Source organism: Artibeus jamaicensis, unplaced genomic scaffold (assembly GCF_021234435.1).
Source record: "Artibeus jamaicensis isolate MK-2021 breed Jamaican fruit bat unplaced genomic scaffold, CSHL_Jam_final contig_233, whole genome shotgun sequence".
Classification (NCBI taxonomy): domain Eukaryota; kingdom Metazoa; phylum Chordata; class Mammalia; order Chiroptera; family Phyllostomidae; genus Artibeus; species Artibeus jamaicensis.
Window position 1 is genome coordinate 60,404,834 of NW_026521486.1, and position 6,463 is coordinate 60,411,296.

The following is a 6,463-nucleotide window of genomic DNA, read 5'->3' on the forward strand; positions in this document are numbered from 1 at the left end:
AAACCCAATCAAATCAGGATTTTTAAATAATTGCCCAGTAAAGGTAAGGATGGACTAGAATGAATACACAAAAGCAGAAAGGGACAGACAAAATTTCTAATCCAGGCTTGGCTAGTGAACAAAGTAACAAGGACAACGAAGGAAGGAATTGAGCCCAGAGTGCTCTGAGGACCGAGCACGGAGGGTGACAGAGAGGAAGCTGTGATGACTCCGGGGTTCTCAGTGAGGGTCGGGGTCCGGCACAGGAGCGATGCAAGGAAACCTCCCAGCAGCCAAGCAGAGCAGGGCAGGCGCTGCGTCTCCCACAGGATGTCTGTGGAAACGCTCTGTATTGGCTTACGGCACAGCACTAACCCTCGGAAGTTACTGAGTCTCAATTCACTCTTCCAAACACTCCAAGCCAGTAAGCCCACTTTGATCATTTTGGAAGGGGCAGGAGTCTCAGGACAAACCAAAAAAAAATCTCAGTCATGAAGCAGCGGCAAGATTACAGTCATTTGTGAGTGGTTCTGAGTCAGTTAGAAGCTCACCACACACTCACCAGATGAGCGAAGGGTTTGGAATTTCTCGGTCAAAATTCAATGCAGATGACAGGAGTTTCTGACTCATCTCTTGAACCAAATCTTGCCTAAATACCTGTCACTACAAGAGCAGACATTAAAGCCCCAAATTTTAACACTAAACATGGGCATTTTTATAATAACTCTTGTACTGCTCAGCTTTCCACTGTCCCAAGAAGTTGGCCAGGACAGGAGTCCCCAGCTCAAGGAGCTGTGTTTTAGGGTTGCCCCCTACTGGCTGGTTCCAGATTACTCTTGTTCCCAATCTTGGTACTGCCAAGTGAAAGGCTTTATGATTATGGTGCTTTTGATAGAGCCTCTCTAGGAAGTTCAGACCCCAAGAAGTTCTAAAAATTTTGATCTGAAATCTACCAGCTCCAAAACCAAAATAAAACAGTATCAACATGGTGACAATGTCATTAGGGAACTACAGCATTGTCAAACGGTGCATTGTTGATGCTCACTAAATATTTGTTGACTCCAGGTAATTAAGACGAAGGATGCTTTCCATGGGATGTATATGAAGTGATAACAAATAGAAGAGGCAAAGATTGGGAAATTTAAAAGTTGTGCCGCCTTTGTGAGGTAGTGCGAAGAAAGTGATTTTCACAGTAAGCTAAGAAACATATTTATTTGTCATCTATACCTCAAAGCTAGAAAACAGGAGACTGGCTACACTGTGCCTTTCTTTCCATTCTCACCTTCCAGTGCAGTCAGTCTGCATTGATGGTCAGCGTTAAGTCGCCATCACCATCCCATCAGAGTTAGCAGGGCATGGTGCTGTGCCTTTCGTCCCGTAACTTAAGGAACAGAATGAGGAAGAAAGAAAATATTGTTTACACTGGCACACAACTCAGATGTTAGCTGTCCTTTTCCCCACCTTTGAAGTTCCTCTCCTCGCTAACCCCTCCAAAAAATCGACTCAGGAAGTTCCTAAAGGTTCCATAGGGGGGAGAGGAAAGGTTTACAGGGCATCCTCGCAGCCAACATCCTGAAAGGCCTCCCTTAGGCCTCTTCCTCCTGCTTGCCCTGGGCACTAGCAGTCTATTTAACTCTGTTAGGCAGGGTCCAGCCGCTTGTTCTTCTTTCTATTACATCCAGTAAGGCCTTCTCTCCCCTCCCCAGCCCACCCCAATTCTTCCTCGGGGAGGCCAAAGGGAGACCCTGCTCTTTGGTAGCCAGGCCAAGTTCTACTCCAAGTGTCTTCTCAAAGTATTTCTTCCAAACATTTGATACTTTCCCCAAGAAGAATTTTATTATTGGCAACTTAGTAGTTGACAGCTTTTCATTATTACAGTTCTCACTTGTAGGAAGTTGAAGTCGACAGTTGTGTCCACTTTTGTCGAAGCCAGGCACCGCTCTAGCTGCGGAGGGCCCCCTTCCCTGGAAGTGACTTCCCTGAGCACAGACAGGAAAGCCCTCCTCCTTTCCCCCATGCCATCTGCCCCTTTAAAAAGCAAGCAGGACTGCAGAGACTGTGCTGGGATAAAAGGAGACATTATTGCTGCTGGAGATGTGGGCTGGTTTTAAAACTGAAAATAACACTTAAAAAAATACTTGAAGAATCACCTTCTCAAGCTTTCCAAGGACCAGGGTACTTGCCAAGCCAGATGGTCACAAATACCTGCCTTATAAACTGGCCTTGTTACTGAAAAGCACAGCCGAAAAAGTTATGCAAATAAGTCGTTGTGTCTGCATTAATGATTTACTGCGGAACTGTGTGACTCCACATCAGGTTAGCCAAATGCAGTTTGGTCAAAAATGTTAGCTGGTGCATTCAGACCTTGCCACAGGAAGTGCAAAATGAGGCCACATGTATTTATTAATCCCCGTTTTAAGAAAATTTTAGTTCCCTCATCCTGCTTAACTGCAGGATCTCCAGGGCCTTGGCAAATGCCTCTCCTCACGATTTCTGGGAATCAGGATGTCACCCCACTCGTCTACTGCGTCAGCTACAGGTCTGCCTCCTCACCAGCCCATGCTCTTTCTGCACAAGCTAACACTACTCCGCTGCAAACCACACCCTGCAATTCCTGGATTCCGTCTCCCTGCAGCTGCTACTGCCCACTCCTGGTCTGCTTTTACCCCAGCAAGGGCAGAGAACCTTATTTTAATTATCTGAAGTCAGTGCTCAGCCTGTGGTCTTTTGCACAGACGTCCCTCCAGAGAAGTCCAGGAAAATAGAAGGGGCATTGCAACACCAAGAACACCTCTGAGCCGAAACGGGTGTGGCAACTTGCAACCCAGGTGCACCTCCAAGGCTCTCATGACAAGTGATCTTCAGACTGGGCTTCTTGGACTGGGGGTATATGAATATTTCCCAGAGGTTCAAGAACAGGGACCATTTTAATGAAATCAATTTCAGATCCTCAACTTCTGTATGCATTCTTTCCCAAAATGAATCTGCATGAAGGTGACTTTGGCAAGTCAAGCTACTGCTTTCTACCTTTTCCTTTATTAATTGCCCCTCTGCCACATAAAAACGAACTCTCTTCCCACCCTCAAATTTACATGGTACATAAGGAAACAATTTTTCATGGGTTTCTCATGTTTCTGCAGGTCTTGAGAGTGAGGTACTAGGTGCCCATAGTACTAGACTACCTTGCAAGCATGCTCAGAATGCAGTGTCCCCTCTCTCTGGATCAAAGAGCGGATAATGTTTACTGTTGTGGGTTGAATTACACCCTGCACCATCAAAGATGTTGAAGTCCTCATCCCCAGTACCTCAGGATGTAACTTTATTTGGAAATGGAGTCATTGCAGATGTAGCTAATATGAGGTCATACCGGGGTGGAGTGGGCCTGGTGTCCTTATAAGAAGACAGCTGTGAAGGCAGAGACTCGCAGAACACCACGTGAGGACAAAGGCAGAGGCTGGAGTTACACAGCTGTAAGTCAAGGAACACGGAAAATTGCCAGCAAACCACCAGAAGCTGGGAAGGGGAGGAAAGTCTCCCCTGCAGGTCTCAGAGGGAAGGCGGCCCTGCCAGCCCCTTGACTCGTCCTTCCAGCCTGCAGACAACACATTTCTGTTCTAAGCCATCTGAGTTGTGGCACTTCGTCATGGCTGCCCTAGGAAACATACTGTCCGCAATAATGTCTCCCCCCAGCAATGGAAATCATGCTTACTCGTCATTATAAAATATCTGAGTTTCCTAAGATCATAATTCATCTCCTGAAGTGCAACCTATTGCATTAGCAGGCACCTGTCTAGATCCACCCACGGTGGCCCCTGGGGACCTGGGGCTCAGGGAACCCAGGCAAACTGGTGGTGTTTCAGCTTCTGTGCTGTGCGTACTGTCCTGTGTCCTCCAGTAACGTGCACTGTGACCTGAGGCACACCCACCTGTGAAACCTCAGAGCCTTCACAGTTCTAACATCAATAAAAGAAAAATTTGACAACCTCTTTAATCAAGTCACCATCAACATTGTACCTGTTCATTTTACTGAAGGATGTATTTCAAATAAGATTTCTACTATATATGCTATTTGGCCATTAAACTCAGAGCCTTATGGAACGGAAAGGACATAGAGCATATACAGTGTAAATATTAGCTCTTCCTGAAAGAGGCCAGAGGTAACCTCTGAAAATGGTTTGCTATTCACTTGACCCAGAAAACCTGACAAAATTATGCATATCAAGAGGTTCAGATCTTCATGTTCACTTTAGGAACACTAGTGAAACTGCCCAGGCCACCAACGGTATGCATGTTTGAAAAGCCACCCAGTATCTGAAAGATGTCACTTTAAAGACACAATGTGTCCCATCCCATTGATACAATGGTGGGGTTGGTAGGTGCACCCAGGCCAAACAGCAGGGCTGGACACAGCCGGTGGCCCAGAAAGAGTGCTGAGTTTTTGCTGTTCATGCTTAAAAATGCAGAGAACTTAAAGGTTTATATGTCAGTTCTCTGGTCATTGAGCACATCCAGGTGAACAAAGCTCCCAGGATGCAGTGCGGAACTTACGGAGCCCAGGGGCAGATTGCCTTGCAGTAAACCCTCCCCGCCACACTGAGAGGGTCCTACTGAACAAGAGCAGGTGGTTCCTCAACCAGAAGAGGAGGCTGCACAGAAGATAAAGATATCCCAGAAGAAACGAGGAAACGAAAACTTATGGCCCAGAAGTGAATTCAGCATAAAATAAATGCTAATAAAAACAAACACACACACACACACACACACACACACATATATGTATATGTATATATATAGTTATATATATAGTATGTAGTATACATGTAATGCTGTGAAGTATTTAATGGGGTGATCAATAAGACTTTTAAGCAAAAAAAAATCATATTAGGACAAAGTTCAATGGGAGAAGTGGACTAGAGTTCAAGGAAAAAGAGAAGCGATGAAATATTTCCAATTGTTACAACTCTTAAGATAATTTTAAATATGGAAAATGATGGCTATCAAGACTCTGTTGTACCAAGGTTTCACTGGACACATTGAAAAGAACTAACATTTGAATTTTAAATGTCAATATTTACAATACACAACACAGTGTATAAAACGTATCTTTTGAAACTATTTAAATATAATGATGATGATTTCAGATTTTAAAAAGAAAATCCATCAAGGTATCGTGATTTTTCCAAAATTGGTAGAGAAGTGTGTGAGCAAAAAAAAACCCTGAAGAGTATCCGTGGCCTTTCTACTTACAGCTGTCAGAGCTCCCGGCCGGCCTGCAGCTCACCTCACTGGCGGCACCAACCCAGCGGGCTCCGTGTTTGTTCTAGTTGACTTACATCCCCCCTTAGCACAGTCGATGTGTAGTGATTGTTACATGAACGTTGAATACGAGAAAGTGTCATTCATATGCTCCATCTGCATCTGCTTTGGGGACCTCTCTAAACCTTGCTTAGTCTGGGGTTATGGGGGCTAAGGTCCAGGGCTCAAGGGGTGCCGTGCACTGCCATTATCTTAACAGACAAAACATAAGTCTAGACCTAATCTAAAAGTTGGATCAGCTAAATTATTATAGTTCTCAGATCAAATGAGCCATTGGATTTCCAGATTTGGCTAGATTCTGGAATTTCTCTAGTTTTTAAAATCAGCAAAAGCAGAGTTCCTGCCCCTAGGGACAAAGTTAGCCAAAGTCCAAATGACCATCTTCCTCTGCTAGGTCAATGTCAAGTACCACCTACATTCTCCTGCTATTGCCACTGCTTGTCAAAGCTATCCTCCTTCAGAGTGCGGCCCAGTGCAGATGTGGGATCCCATTTGCATCTATTGTCAGCATTGATATCTTGCATGTACCACATGGCTTTACATTTAAAGTAACCCAGAAACAGATTTTTTTTTAAAAAAAATCAAAACCAGATTGAAAAAATACACAGACAAGTCAAAATACTTGCATTAAAGAAGCCTTACATGATCTCGAGAGAAGTCTCCAAAGGCAGAAACCTAGTGCTTCTGATTCATTTTCTCTGGAGAAGCAGCTTAGAATGATTCAGGCCAATGGCCATGAAGTACTTGCATCAGTAACAGAAAACAGTAGGAAAGTGGAGTGGGAACTGCTAGACTCAACCTACAGGGCTTCCTCTAGAGTCACACGCCGAGTTTTTTCTTTCTCAATTAGATGGGAAGAAAAATCTATTCTGTTAAACATTTACTTGAAGGAAAAATAAAATCATAAGCTAATGTAATGTTTTACACAGGTGAATTATAGCAAATAGACTAAGAATAATCTTTTACTTAATACTAAAAATTCTAGTAAAAAATGCATTTGGAAAGACTTTAGTTCTGAGCAAGTTTCTTGCCCAATGATCTACTTCACACACCCGGTGCAGCTTGGCTGTAGTTGGCTAAATGACTTGGGGCTCATGAGGTGGAGCTCACTTGTGGTCACCCCATTTGTGTTAACATTGAACTTTTCTCCACTGTGTATTCCTCTGTG